At 31.3% G+C, this 16,298-nt stretch overlaps 1 pseudogene across 1 annotated transcript in view; it reads right to left on the minus strand.

Annotated features, from left to right (window-relative positions):
• Positions 1 to 16,298, minus strand: part of LOC143231064 (cadherin-related tumor suppressor-like) — a 113,235-nt pseudogene that overhangs the window by 10,295 nt on the left and 86,642 nt on the right. Inside the window, exons 6-13 of the transcript XR_013016764.1 lie at positions 15,753 to 15,933; positions 14,753 to 15,006; positions 10,174 to 11,862; positions 7,781 to 8,020; positions 4,142 to 6,011; positions 2,942 to 3,593; positions 2,132 to 2,466; positions 664 to 767 (exon numbers count right to left, since the gene is read on the minus strand). The product of XR_013016764.1 is annotated as a cadherin-related tumor suppressor-like (transcript). The remainder of the gene's footprint in view (positions 1 to 663; positions 768 to 2,131; positions 2,467 to 2,941; positions 3,594 to 4,141; positions 6,012 to 7,780; positions 8,021 to 10,173; positions 11,863 to 14,752; positions 15,007 to 15,752; positions 15,934 to 16,298) is intronic.

Here is a 16,298-nt window from a genome sequence, read left to right on the forward strand (position 1 = left end):
AAGTTCAAATGTTTTGTAATACATTTTTCATTCCATTTTCAACAAAACTTGGAAATAGTGATACAAAGATATTTATTAACTAAAGTTACACTATAATTAATCACCAGTTTACTTAGATATTGAGTAAAGTAATAAATAGAAAGACAAAAGAAAAACAAATATATTATGAAACAGTATAAATTTAAAATAATTTTGTTTTTATCATTACTATAGGATTTTTTAGGACTTGAACTCTACATTAAATGAAAGTTTACTCTTAATAACTTCTGCAAAACTTCAAAACCTAATTTTATTCTACATTTAGATAAAACTCAACTGTTTCATAATATATTCTAGAATATGTTTTTTTCCATTCCATTTATCATTTTAATCAATATCGAAGCAAACTAGTGATTACTGATCCGTAGCATTAGTTAATAAATATTTTTGTAACACTACGTAATAAGTACATTAAGAAATGTTGGAACCTTGTAAATAAAATGTTTTGTGTTTTCTCAACCGTCTTCACCATTATTATTTGACTTCATTCTCCTCTACGAAGAAATAATATTCTAATATTTTATATGCACAGCAGAATTAAACACATTTAAATACATTCAGGAAAATATGAAAATTAGATGCTTAAGTTTGAACACAAATTGACAAAATATAGAAATCAATTACCCAGTATGGCCCGTTATGGATACAGAACAACTAGTATTGCCATGGGAACATTCCTTACACACATCACCACTGTTGGAGCAATCAACCACTGATAACGATGTCACCTAGAACACACAACAGAAAAAAATACTTAAATAAAAAAAATCTTCATGTTACAGCTATACAAATAATTACCTGTTTAGATAAAAACCTCTTAAATCAGTGGGTTAATGTAATTATTTTTAGTCTCCATCTTCAACTATTAGTTTTTATAGCAAACATTAGTGCTTCCCATTTTGTGTTTTTTAAATACCTTTATCCTGGACTGCCCATTAGATGAGCCTGAAAAATTTTCCAGTTATAGAATAGTTTGCTCCTGAAAATGTCATTTCCAGACATTTTACTATCAATATACCTACTACCAGTCTTTTCATTACTAGGGTATTTTGCCACCAGGGCATTTAGTTACCCATTCCAGCTATGTATAAATGACTCATTATGTCTCAATGACTATTCAAGGCAGTGGATGGGCTACAGCCTTATGAACCAGCAAATAAACTTCACTTTCTTTGTGGAAATGCTCATGGCCAGAATCCCTTTAAAAAAAAATTCAGATCTTCATCATTCTGAACAAAATGTTTTACAACACAAGGGCCTTTTTTTCTGAAGGAATGTTTCTCTTATAAACTAATGTTTTTTTTTAAATATTTTAATGACTGGAGTGTTTGTCTAATGAAATAATACTGATGAAATGTTTTTATTTTATGATCTTAAAAAATAATTTAAGGGAGATTGTGACACAAAATTTTACATTATCAGGTACCAAATTGACTTAATAGCAAAATACCTTAGTTATGAAAAGACTGGTAATGAAATATTTGCTAGGGAACTGTTCAGTCACCAGTTTTACAAACTTAACTTCTTGAAAAAAAGCTTAATATTGTTCTTAGAATACTTACTCTTTAATAAATAATTTAATACAGATAGTTTCATTTCAAAAGAGATATTTTAAATGATTTCTGTTCTATTCAACACCAAAATTATTGGTCTTTTAAAGAGTGGTTTTCAGTAACTTGCTAAGAAAACAAAGGCTTTTAATATTTAACTGTATTCATTTCAAATGATCAACACCTATTTTATTAACTTGGGTTAATTACTAATATTCCTAAAGCTACTTGATTAGTTTATAGAATAAACATTGCAAAATTAGGTACAAATACCTGTCTGTTTTGTATCAGGTTACATGATATAACTCTGTAATAGCAAAATTAGGAACCCCACATACAAAACTTACCCTTCCATTATTATTAGGAATCCCACATACAAAACTTACCCTTCCATTATTATTAGGAATCCCACATACAAAACTTACCCTTCCATTATTATTAGGAATCCCACATACAAAACTTACCCTTCCATTATTATTAGGAATCCCACATACAAAACTTACCCTTCCATTATTATTAGGAATCCCACATACAAAACTTACCCTTCCATTGCGTATCACAGTGATTTTATGCCATTTACCATCACCAACATTTGTTCTTGCCCTAATAGTTGCAACTGCCGTACGAGCACCTCCAAAGGAGAACACTGGTTTACCATTATGGAGTTCAAGAGCTACAAAGTCAGATCTTCCACCGCTTTGTCTGCCATAGTTATAAACAAGCAGACTGTCTCTCTTATTAGTAGAGAGAACTATAGATATATCATTAGTTGAAGACCTAAGTGCAGGAAATGCCATGTAAGAGTAGCGATGAAAACCAAAAGGTGACTTTTCACAGTGCCTTCCAAAATAGTTTGCTCTGCATGCACAACGATAACCTGAAAATAATGTCAGAATAGAGCATTCTGTATAAACGTATAATATTGTAAATCACCATAGTTGTCCATGTGGTTAGTTAAAGCATTGCTTAAAACACCATATCTCATTTATCTGTTCATATTATTTATTCAAATGTATAGTAGATCAACCCAAGATGTCTTTTGATGTATACGATACATTTTATTAGGGCACTGCTGTACCTCTGTACTTTTGAAAAATTGGCAAAACATTGTAAAAACATTTGATTACTAAAATAATATCTACAGTTTTAGGAACCTTTACACTTATTTTTTTTTAAAAGTGTCAAATTTAATCTGCTTTATGCTACAAGTCAACAAATATAATTCAGCATTTTCACAAAGTTGGTTGAAACAAAATATTTTTAAAAAATGAGAACTGAAATAAAAGATTAAATGAAATTGGAACATTCCAGCATACACTTTGAGAAAAACACTGCAACCAACATTTACGAACCTGGATTTTCAACAATACAAGTCCCTCCATTTAAGCAACGGTTTGGGCGACAACTGTCTGTAGCATGTTCACAGACAGTACCTCTGAAATCTGGTCGGCATAAACAAAAAAACAAGCCATTAGGAGCTTCTTCGCAGGTTCCTCCATTTTCACATGGTGAACTAGCACAAACATCAGTTCTTAAGGCTTCACATCTCTTACCCTGGTACTTTGGATGGCAATCACATTGAAAGTTTTGCCCATCATGGTGACAAGTTCCACCTTCCAAACAGGGGTTAGGTGAACAAGGATTTTGTTGATATTGGCACAAGGTACCTGAAAACCCTTTTGGACAAGTGCACGAAAACTGGCGACTGATGGCAGGAGATGTAAAAATCAAGGATGGGGAATCCAAGATAGAAAGTGAATCCTGTAATTCCAAGTAACTATTGCATTTTCCACTATTTTTACAAGGCATATTCTTACAAGGATCAAATCCAATAATGATGTCTTGTTTACTGATTGAGTTCTGTAGAGATGTTTTTCTTTCTTTAAGTATGGCAAAAACATCTTCTTCTGAAATGTAATTCCCAGTGTTTGTCCTTACAGCAACTGTTAATTCTAGATAGCTGCTGACAGCAGTTAAGCTGTACAACATTGGAACTCCCAGGGGCTGTAAAAAAAAATGAAAGAAATGAAGAACAGTTGCACTCTTTGACCAGCTTTTGTTTAATGTTTCAAGCAACTTATGATTTGAAAATAAAACATAAAAAATGTCTCAAAACATCACTACATAGGATAAATTTTTTTACAAGAATTCAAAAACTCCATCTTCACTACAAATTAACTAAAAAAGCAACTGCATTAACACAGATAATATTATGTGAATACAATTTCAAAGTAAGCAAAATATTAAAGAAGTCTCATTATAATGTCTAAATAAATGTGAATATTAAGAAGCGAGTTGAATACATAAAATGTTTAAATGAGCACAGAAAAACAGTGATTGTATAACTGTTACAGTTCTTATCTTCACAAAAATAATTATTTTGACCATAACAAGGATTTAAACAAACCTAGAAGTATTAAGAAAAAGAAGAAATTGTTTAATGTAATAATCTATCTCATTCTTCTGAAGTAATCTATTGAAATAAGTTGGATGATAAAAATTATCAAAACTAATTCTAATTTGATCTTAAGCATTTCTTATAAGATACTTACTTTAAACATGTCTTTGAGTGCCTTCTCAAAGTGTTGAAACTTATGCATCAAGAATTCACTGGTAGATTGGTTCAGGATCTGTACTGTTACACTGTTCTCTATTGTAAGGTTATCAAATTTCATAAACTGCACATGTGTTGTATATATTACATCTGCATGTTGCCCATCATTACCCTTCACTGTTATGACATAATTTTGTGGATTCTGCAATGGTACTACATGAAGGTCACATTTGCTCGGAATACGAAAAATATTTATGTCTCCTTTGTGAAGTGTACATTGATAATTTCCAGACAGGTCAGGGTCAGAAGGATGGACATCAGCTATTTTACCACCAGGAAACTTTTTATTAAAAATCCAAACCAGCACTGTTAAAGTTCTAACAGAAGATGGACTGTCATTTTTATCTAGTATAACAATACTGATTGGATGCTGTGCTTTTTTTGGAGGGAGACCACTGTCATGAACTTCAACAAGGAGCTCAATATTTGGTGTGCTTTCACGATCAATACTCTGAGTTGTCTTGACTAAACCTGTATGGTGGTCAATTTGGAAGAAGTCTTGATGTTTCCCAGCAGTCAAAAAGTACAAGAATGGAGCACCATTGGGTGGCATATCATAATCAGAAGCACTCAATACCATCACACTGGTGAAGGGTGGTTCATTTTCCATAACATAGCCAATAACATCAGGAGGGTCAAAAATGGGAGCATTGTCATTCACATCAGTTACAAGAACTTGAACAATAGTTGTACCTGTTTGTGGTGGTGAACCATTGTCAACAGCTGCAATGGTTAGGTTGTAAGTTGCTAAAGATTCCCTATCTAATTGTCCTGCAGTATATATTGTTCCTGACTGATGATCTATGCCAAATACTTGATTGATATTGCCTGCAATTATAGAGTAGGCAAAGTGGCTATTTTCTGGATTTACATCTTTATCTACAGCTGAGACTGTAATGACCTTTGATCCCAATTCTGCTGCCTCACTCACCTGAATTTCATACACTAACAAGGAGAATACTGGTGGATCATTATCATCTTGGATGCTGATGACAACTTGTGCTTCATCTGTATCATTTCCTCTTATGCTTCCCCTATTCTTCACTATTACAGACAAGATCACACGAGACTGAGATTCTCTGTCCAACCTTCGAGCCACAGTAATCTGTCCTGTTTCTGACTGCATTAAAAAACCACGGTCATTACTACTGCCAACAAACACAAAGAACAGGTCACCGTCTGGACCAGAATCTTCATCAGTAGCCAGAAGGGTTCCTACTGGGCTTCCAACAATTGCTGATTCACTAACAGTAAACTGGAAGACTGGCTGTACAAATCGAGGATAAAATTCATTTTGACCAATGACGTGAACACGTAGACTTGTGGTGCTGTACTGTGAAGAACCAGGATTACTAGCCATTATTTCTAATGTAAAGATATTTTTTCTTCATAATCAAATAAATGTTTTGATGTGATAACACCAGTCTGAGGATCTATCGTGAATTCTTGTTTTCTTTCTCCTATGACTGAATATTGAATAATAGAGTTAATGCCAGAATCTGCATCATTTGCAACTAACTGCGTAATGTATGTTCCAGGAGGTTCATTTTCCAAGACAAAAGCACTGAAGAGTGATGCATTGAAAAGAGGTGGATTGTCATTGATGTCTGTTACAATTACTGTCAACATTGATGTGGTATGTTTGGCCTGAAAACCTCTGTCTGATGCAGTAATGTTCAAATGAAACTCTGTACCATTTTCATAATCCAAAGGTTTCTGAATGCTCACTGAACCTGTTTTGGGACTAATATGGAATTGTTCATCATTATTTCCTGCTACTATAGAATAAATGATTTCTCCATTGAGACCTGGAAGTAAAAGAGAAAATTTGTTAGAAGAAATAAAACTCAAATGAAAGAATAGTCTTAGTTTAGCAAGTAATTATACATTTACAAATAATAATATTAAGAGCAAGGGAAAAATTTTGGTTTCTTAGGTATCTAACTGTTAGGTTTGTAGTAATTTCCTTGTAGAAGCTTAAGACCACCTGAAGGGGTCATCTATTTTAAACATTCACACCACTATAAGGTAGTGTGTTGTTTGTCAGTCAGTCATTAGACACTAAAATGACATAACATAACAGATATTTAATGCTGCAATTTGTACTACTGTGATATCACTAAAATGTGCAGATGCAAATAATCATCAGAAGAATTATGCATTCTGTGGGCTACAGTCCAACCTACAGCTAAAAACAAAAAAAATAATACCACTATTTGATATTCAATTTAGAATCATAAAACAACTTATTAATAATTTATGAAACTATATAAACACAAAAAACAATTGATTTATACATCAAAGTCTCAAACACAAAGCTTTGTGGAAAACTTTCAGTTGAACTTAACATAAATCCATCTTAAAAAGCATTGCTTAAAGTGAAAACTGTAGGTAATTACACAAAATTTATTGTAAGGAAAACTATGAAGCATTACAAGGTTAAAGGTATTAATGAGTTTTAGTTTTAGCAAGATTTCTTTGTCCAATAAGTTTAACAACACATCAAAAAAAGTCATTTAAAATTAGCATAAAATTAGAATATTCTTCTACTATGGAGAAAAAACACTCATCTAAATTTAATAATCAGTGTAAAGGTAAAAAAACAACTAAAATTGTAATAGAAATAAAATAAATATAATATAGAAAAAAATAAATCAGCTGATTATTAAAAAAGGATGGTAGAAGAGCCATACCTATCTTTAGATCATTTCTGTAGAAAAAGAGAGTTAACATAATTTTCTTACATGCATTATGAAAGCTTATTTTTTCTGCAACATAGTTACTCACAAAATGTTTTAAATACGTTTTTTTACAATATTAAGTCATGTAAATTGCAAGTAATTATTGTCAAGTTAAATGAAATGAGAGTTTCAGGCTTATCTCTTTGGCATGATATTTATAATACTTTTAATATATGAATCTAAAGAGCTACAGCAACATTCAGTTTGTTTCTGAAACTTTACTTGGTTGCTTCAATGAACCACGGAGTGATCTCGTTGAGTGAAACAGCATTTTATTAATTCCCTGTTCCTTTTGTTTCTATACCTAATTGACACAAGTTAACTATGCAAACCTTAAAAATATTATTTTGTAATACATAATCTTGGATAGCTAATAGAAATGATTCCTTGAAGTTTACATTAAAATTATTTTGGTAACAAAAGGTTATAGTACTTTATAAAATTGTCCCTAATGATACTCCTACACTAACTTGTGGAATGTGTTATACACATGTTAGTTACCTTCAATAAATCTAAATCAAATGAAACATGAAACTTTCTAAGAAATATAGTGAAGACCACAAAAAATTTGAGTCTTTGAAATAAGTGACAGAAAGACACATTCAAATTAATGATAAAGACGGTAATATTAAGATTTGATTTAAGCATGTCCCCAATGTTCAGTAAATGCTTGTTATGCCTTTGTCTGAGATAACTGTTCAAGGTGGAGAGCCACACTAGACCAGCATTTGTGCTCCACTAGATGTAATCTCTATGTTCCTTTACAGCACAGTTTCAATGCAGTATGAAAATAAAAGTACAATTTATTTTTAATTATTTTTAGGAACAATATTTACCTCTATCTTTGTCACTTGCTTTCACAGTAATTATTTCAGAATTTGCTGGTTCATTTTCAGGCACAATCACTTGGTAACTAAGTGCTGTGAAAACAGGAGCATAATGGTTTTCAACTGTTACAATTATACTAAGCAGAACTTCTGATGATTTGGGTGGAACACCTTTGTCAGTTGCCTGCAGTTTCAGCAAGAACCATTTTTCTTGTTGACCCAACAGAGAATCAGCTACAGTGACCCAACCTATTCAATAAAACCACATAAATTAATCTTTTATATTATTCAATTTCCTACAATATAAGTTACCTATGCAATAAAACCATGTAAATTAATTTTTTTATACTATTCCAATTTCTACAACCTAGGTTACCTATTTGATAAAACCATGTAAATTAATTTTTGTTTTCTATTCCAATTTCTACAATATAGACTACCTATTCGATAAAACCATATAAATTAATTTTTTCATACTATTCCAGTTCCTACAATATAGACTACCTATTCGATAAAACTGTATAAATTAATTTTTATGCTATTCCAGTTCCTACAATATAGACTACCTATTCAATAAAACCATATAAATTAATTTTTTATACTATTCCAGTTCCTACAATATAGACTACCTATTCGATAAAACCATATAAATTAATTTTTTATACTATTCCAGTTCCTACAATATAGACTACCTATTCGATAAAACCATATAAATTAATTTTTATACTATTCCAGTTCCTACAATATAGACTACCTATTCGATAAAACCATATAAATTAATAAAACTGTATTTAATTTTATACTATTCCAGTTCCTACAATATAGACTACCTATTCGATAAAACCATATAAATTAACTACCTATTTTTTCATTAATTTTTACTATTCCAGTTCCTACAATATAGACTACCTATTCGATAAAACTGTATAAATTAATTTTTATGCTATTCCAGTTCCTACAATATAGACTACCTATTCAATAAAACCATATAAATTAATTTTTATGCTATTCCAGTTCCTACAATATCGACTACCTATTCGATAAAACTGTATAAATTAATTTTTTATACTATTTCAGTTGCTACAATATCGACTACAGAAGTGGAAATGATACAATTTCTTCTACATTGAAAACTTACTGCTAGTTCAAAGTGTCCGATTAAAATGATGAAGGAATTGAAAATTTTTAATTTTTGTATAATTTAAAAAGTAATATATCATCAAATAGGTATGTTCATGTACAGTATTAAAATTGCTATGCCAATGTTTTTTATTTAACTGAAATTCTTGTAATTTGGATTTGAATAATCATTAACTTTCATTAATCCAATTTGCTAGCAAGAATTTCATACAGAAACAATACTTTCATGGAGATGGTAATTTCTTGGTCATGCTTCTGTGTCATCAATTTCACTTGGGTGTTAATTACACCCAAGTGGAGAGTTGGTATGGAAGTTTATACAAGTTAAAACTGGGTATTAATCTCTTCATATATAATGGAATTTGTCAATGACACGGATAATCTAGGATTATGAGATACCATATATAAGAACATTTTTTTAGCTTAACAGTGCGGTACAAAAATAATTCTTTCATCCTTTGCAAACTGCAATTTTTTTTCTCTGAACTCCAAAAGTCAGGTCAGTTAGTCTTTTAGCAGAGAAGCTAACTGTGGACAAAAAATCAAATACTTGCTTTGTCTATATGAGTAAATAGTTTCATTAATTTTGGTTTGACATATACACTTAAGTACATTTATCTGCTGTTTTCTGAATTTGCTATTTATCACAGATCTTAGTATCTGATGTATATCAGTGACCCTGAATAATATAAATATTTCTTTGTTTGTTTTGTCTTAAATATAGAAACTATTTATGGGCCACAGTAAGTGGTATATTTTAAAAAATTACCAGCAGCTTTCACTCAGCTGCCAAGTCAGGAGTCAACTACAGAAGTTTCAGTTTTCTCTTCTGAGCATTACATTCACGTTTTTCTTACTTTAACAAACCATTTATTTAATTAATACGTTTTATCTCACTTTTATCTTGTTAAAATTTGTCTAACTAGTCTGCTCAAGAGTAAATGTTATTCCACACATAACTAGAAACTTGTTTTAGATCATGTAGAAGTAAATTATATTTTTAATTAATTAAATCTACCTTTTTACATCCTATAGGAGCTTACTAATAATTATCAAAAGTTTTCTAATAGTAAAGTAGTTTATGTTTAAAATATTACATTTTACACAGATTATAATTAGTTAAACAAACACTTTCAATTTTTTTATAGTAAACTAAACTGCAAGTCTTGCAATACATTGTTTTAAATTGTGTATTATCTATCACCACATTCTGAGAGTTTCAATATTTATATTTTTTTATTATTTGAAAGAAAAGTACAAACCTGTAGTTTTGTGCACCATGAAAAATGCTGTTCCATTTCCTCCAGTTTTTTGATACTCTATTTCAGCATTGACTCCAACGTCTTCATTATCCTTCGCAATAACTTGTATAACAGAGGTCCCAATTCCAACATTTTCTGTAACAGGAGTGAAGTATTCTTTGTTTTGAAAAAGAGGTGGATTATTATTTGAATCCACTATGTTAATAACAATGTTGACTTCCATTGATAATGGAGGTTTTCCATGGTCAGTTGCAATAACTTGTATTCTATGTTGGTTCTCTGGAGAAAATCCTCTGGATGATACCTTGTAATGGAGAACTTCCTTGCTCAATATCTCTCCACTAGATGGATTTATACGGAAAAAGTTTGAGGGACGCTTTAAAGAATAAGTCACCATCGAATTTGGTCCATGTTTATCTAGATCCACAGCCGACACTCGTCCAACAAAGCCAATGGTTGTTTGGAGTTCAGGATAATTAAAAGTGTAAATCTTCTCTGAAAAAACAGGAGCATTGTCATTTATATCTTGAATTGTGATAGTCAGTGTTGTCTCAGCTCGCCAAGATCCATCAACAGCAACCACCTTTAAAAGATACTCATCCTGAACTTCTCTGTCTAGCCAGCCAACAACTGTAACATTTCCAGTAAGAGAGTCAATGTGAAATTTACCTCCAGGATTCTCAGTAAAGCTGTAGGTTGCATTTGCATTCATACTAATATCCTTATCTGATGATGTCACTTGAATCACAAAGGTGCCTAAAGGAGCATTCTCTGTCACATTCACGCTGAACAAGCGAGTGAATCTTGGAGGATTGTCATTCTTGTCAAGTACTGTGACAAATACTGTGGCTGTTCCAGTTTTACTTGGTACTCCTTGATCAATAGCTTTAACAATAAGTTTGTAAATTTCAATTTCTTCCCTGTCCAAAACAGATTTTATGTAAATTTTTCCCGACATAGAATCCAAACTAAATGGCACATCAGAACCTTCAGTGTTCATAAGGTGGTAAAGAATTTGACTATTTTTTCCACTGTCAGCATCTCTAGCTTGAACAGAAAAGACATGCTGTGGTGGGTCTTGTTCTTCCATAACAGTAGCATTATACACTTCAGCATCAAAAACTGGGCTATTATCATTAACATCTGTAACTTTTATTTCTATTTTTATTGCACTTCTTAAATATGGAATGTCACTGTCTCTTGCTTCAATCCAAATTTCAAATTTTGATGAAATTTCATAATCCAGACCTCCAAGAAGCCAAACCCTGCCATTTTGAGAATCAACCTTGAATGCTTCTTCAAAGCTTCCACCTGCAAAGTGATAAGAAATCACTCCTGCTTCCCCTGACTTTGGAGATGTTGCAGATACTATTGTGATAGATGTATTTACTGCAGTTTCTGAAAAAACAAATTGGCGATTTCCAGTTTTAAAAACTGGAAAGAGCTGTGCTGGTTTCAAGTGGACTTGGACACTCATGGTGGAAGATAATGGTGTAGGGCTGTTGTCAGTTGCATGAATTTCAATATGATAACCTTCTGGTTTGTGGCCCAGCTTTTGAACAATTTTCACTATGCCTGTATCTTGATTTATTTGAAACTTGTCTGTGTCAGTCCCAGATAGGTGATAAACCAGTTTGCTGTTCATTCCAGCATCAATATCATGAACAGAAGGCCCCAAAACAAAATGCCCTAAAAAGAGAGAGAAAATAATTAAAACTATATGGCTCTCCAAATACTTTCACAGTAAGAAAAGCTTACAAATCCTTATTCTGTGCAAGCATTGATATTCCAAAGGAAAACATAAAAATTAACAAATGTTCTATTCACACTTTAGGCTGACAGTTTATTTTATACAATCATAATAAATGCACAGTGTTTCAATTCCTTTTTTACCACATGTTTAGGTACAAGATCGTTCACATGTCATGTGGACCATACATCTGGTACAAGAACAAGGTATTATAGTTAAAACTGGGCTGCATGTAATGAATGTTTGCAAACTAACTTCCAGTGTTATGCTGATTGCAGTCATAAAAAGTGATGAACAAAGTGTCTTGAAACTTGGAATTCTATGGCAACTTGACCATGCAGGAGGCCATGCATTGCATGGCATGTTCAAAACAGCTTGATCATGAACTTGGATGATGGTTTTCATTTTATACATTTAGGTATCATAGTGTGAATATGATGTCATCATAATGTACCTCACAACTGTACATTTTGCCTTACAACACTGTAAAATTTACATACACACTAAGTTTCACAACTTTGTATACATTAGTTTTCTGAATCTAGATGCCTGAGCAGTGGCAATATCTTTTGAAATAGTTGGCACTCTTACCTCTTCAAAATGGAATAATTTTATTTGATGAAATAGAAGTTTGATTACAATGTTTTGTTAAAAGTTATCCTTCTCTTACTAACTTTTCAATTTCAGTGAGCTCAAAATTATAACATATTGTTGTAAGCTATATTTTTAATGATGTAATTTGTTAACTAGAGAGAATAAAATGCCAAGAAAGTTCTGAGGATGTGATGTGCAGTTTTTCTAGAACATTCAACACTAGATCATATATAATATGAGTCAACTATAAAGTGTGTAAAGTGATTTACAGATAGAATGAACCAGTTTGTGTGTTAGTTACTACACAAATTGATAAATTTTACATCAGATAATTTCACATTTGTAATGTAGGCCTAAAGTAGTTTATGACAGTGTACAAGTATTCAAGTTAAAATGTTAAAGGAGGAAAAAGTATTTTACGATCATTATGTGCACTGAACAATGAATTATTTTCCTGAAATAATTTAAAAGACAGAACTATGCTATATTTTTAAATGGTTGGATGTTGATCTTTTAAAATGGTAAATGAGTCATTTCAATTTATGTATGAAAAAAGGTAACTGATAACAAAACTTAGAAAAAATGTTTTATAAACACACTTACCGACTTTCATTACATACTTTGCATAGTAAAAGACTGACAGCCACAAAATGATGCATTAAAAAATATATAATATTTATGCACGTATATTTGTTTGCTTCACATACAGTTAGATGAGGGATTGCACTAAATTAGTATGTTAAAAGGAGCAATCCAAAGCTGGCAAAATGTGGCCAATTTTTAAGACTATAACTGTGTTAAAACATTAAATTATAATAACATACTTTCAGTCATAAAATTTCTATAAACCAAGAATATTTGGTATAAAAAAAAGAAAATAAGATCTGCAGGGTTTCTTTTTAATTTTAAAAAGTTGTACAATAGTGAGATATAGATTACAAATGTAGACAATCTTGGGTAAAAACAGAGATGGAAATATTAAGCATGTTTTCATGAAAAACTTTATCAATAATTAGAAAATTTGATTCTTGCCACTCCATTCAGCACAACTACTTTTGAATAATAATATGATTTGTGTTGTTCTACAGCAATTGATCTCCTAAAATATATTTTAAAATGCTTTCACACTGTGTGTGCTTGTGCCCCTTTTAATCAGCTCTATTAGTATAAATTTCTAAGGTGTAAAAGATAGAATCATTATTGCCTGCCTTATTATTTACTCAACTAAACCAATTATAACAATGAATAGCAACTTTGTTACAATTTTTTTTCAACCTAATGTGTAGATGGACCACCATTTAGCCATGACAGTAGACTGAATTTGTCAAAACAAAGAACTAAAGTTGGAAAGTGTCTTACATGATTGGAGTCCATTTAGTGGGAGTCTGGTCAGTAATCTGAGCTATGGTATAAACGTGATTTTTGAAGATCAATCCAAAGTAGTACTCAAAACAGAGATTTGGTGACCATGATAACCAGAAAAGATGACAAAATACACCCTTGTGTTTTTAAAATTAATTTTTAATAATAACAGGATGGAAGTCTAGAGTTGTAATGGTACATATAGTTGTCAGCTGAGTTCTTCTTGTGCACATTGGACATTATGTTCTCTTCTCTTCTTTAAGGATATAACCCAGACTAATACCTCTAATAGCTTTCACTGTAGGAATAAAAAATGCAGCATCAAAAACCTCATGTGTTTCCATATTTGTCCTTTGCTCTGTGTAGAAAATTTAATTCATCGAATCAGTTACACACGTCCAGTCTTTTACTGTTTACAGTGAAAGTCATATGCAGCATTTAAGATGTACTTTCTTTTTTATTTCATTGCATCTGTCATACATTTTTTATTTGTTTGATTTTTTTTATCAGAATAGCTGTCCATAAACATAACATGTCCTTTGCATGGTATTACTGGAGGCAGTTAAGCCTTGATATTTATCAAAGAATTAGTTATTCAACACATGGCTTAGTGTCTGGGGTACTTTTCAAGCTTGTCCAACTGTGTTGTTGGTTACCACATTCTTCTTAGTGGCCAACGTATTCCTTTTAAAATTTCATTGCTGACAGACCCCAATGACAGATGTTTATTAATGACCTGTTTACTGTAAAAAAACTGGCTGCTGAAACTACTTGAATAGGTTAAATATAAATTCATACTGTTTATTTGAATACTTATAAAGTATCAGATAAAATACTAAACTTGAAATAACAGAGTATATAAGTAAAACCTACCAGCAAGTGCATTATCTGGAAGATACACAGTTGAGTTTTGTTCAGAAAAAATGGGATAATTATCATTTTCATCTCCAACTTCAATGGTTATATGTACATGTGTAGAATGTTGTACAGTTAGCCCACTATCTTTTGCTACCAAGACCATTTCATAGATTTCTTTTTCCTCCCGATCCAGAACAGCATGTGTCTTGATAGTGCCAAGGTAAGGATCTACTTCAAACTTGGCAAGATTATCTCCAAGTAAGGTATATCTGACAATTTGAAGGAAAACATTTAAGATGAGTAAAAATATTACTTCTGACACTAATTTAAAACTTATCTATATTCACACACATTTTGGCAATAAATTAGAAAGTTAGGGCTTGTACTACTAAGCCCTCATGAAGCTGCAATGGCAAAACGTTTGCTGTAATAGTTTTTTATTATTATTTGGAGAGTAAATTGTTTTGTTCCAAATTTTTGTTAAATTTTTTGCAGAAGTTCATATGTATAATGTAAACAGAATTACATGAAAAAAATAACATAATTACTCATTCTGGTTAATGCAAATGATAATTATGAAAAAAAAGTATTCTTAATATTCCTTCACTAATTACAACAAGAGTTCATCAAACACAAGTACTCTTCTGTAACATTTCAGTAAAAACAGTTATTCTGTTGCATTTGAAATATACATAATAAAAATGTACAAGCATGCTAATATGAAAGTGGCTCAAAAAAAATAGCCAAAAAGAGCATTTAAATACAATTCAAATAGCCAATTATTAAAAGAGGCATCTACACAATTCTTAAAATATAGGACACTGTTCAAATGATAGGCTTTTAGAGTGATGGAATCATTTTAAACCAAACTTACCAGACAACTTTTACTATATTTCATACATGTAAAATATTCATGTTAAAAACTTTTGAGAAAAACTTATTTCATAAACATCTACCTGAAAGATGGCTGATTAAATAATATACATAATTTTTGTTGACTATTATGACTACGTACGTCAAAATGCTGTTAGATCCAATATCTGCATCAGTGGCAGTCACGGTTATCACTTCAGAGCCTGGTGGTAAGTTTTCCATTACAGTAGCCACATAATGAGACCTCCCAAAAACAGGTTCATTGTCATTTTCATCACTCACTACCACAGTTACTGTCCCTGTGCCCGTCTGGCGTGGACTCCCTGTGGGTATCAGGAGTTCCTTCATGTTAGAGATTTAACTATTTTAAACTGACAATGGTTGTGTGGCACATCACGTTTTTTTTAGCACAGGCTTAGTTATTCCAATATTTTCCATGTATTGTGATCAATAATAATATGATTAACAAGTACTTTAAAAAGTGTAAAGAAACTTTAGATATTGTATCATAATGAGCTCTCATCATATTGTTACCATTATGTCATTAATATATCATTTTAACATTAATTACTACCTACAAAATGAAGTAAAAAGCTGAATAGTAATTATATCTAAATAAAAAAATGAGATATTCTCAAAGTAAAATTAAAAACAGTTTGAAAATTAAAGAAAGATAAGATGTACTGAG

Source organism: Tachypleus tridentatus, chromosome 10, assembly GCF_004210375.1.
Source record: "Tachypleus tridentatus isolate NWPU-2018 chromosome 10, ASM421037v1, whole genome shotgun sequence".
Classification (NCBI taxonomy): Eukaryota; Metazoa; Arthropoda; class Merostomata; order Xiphosura; family Limulidae; genus Tachypleus; species Tachypleus tridentatus.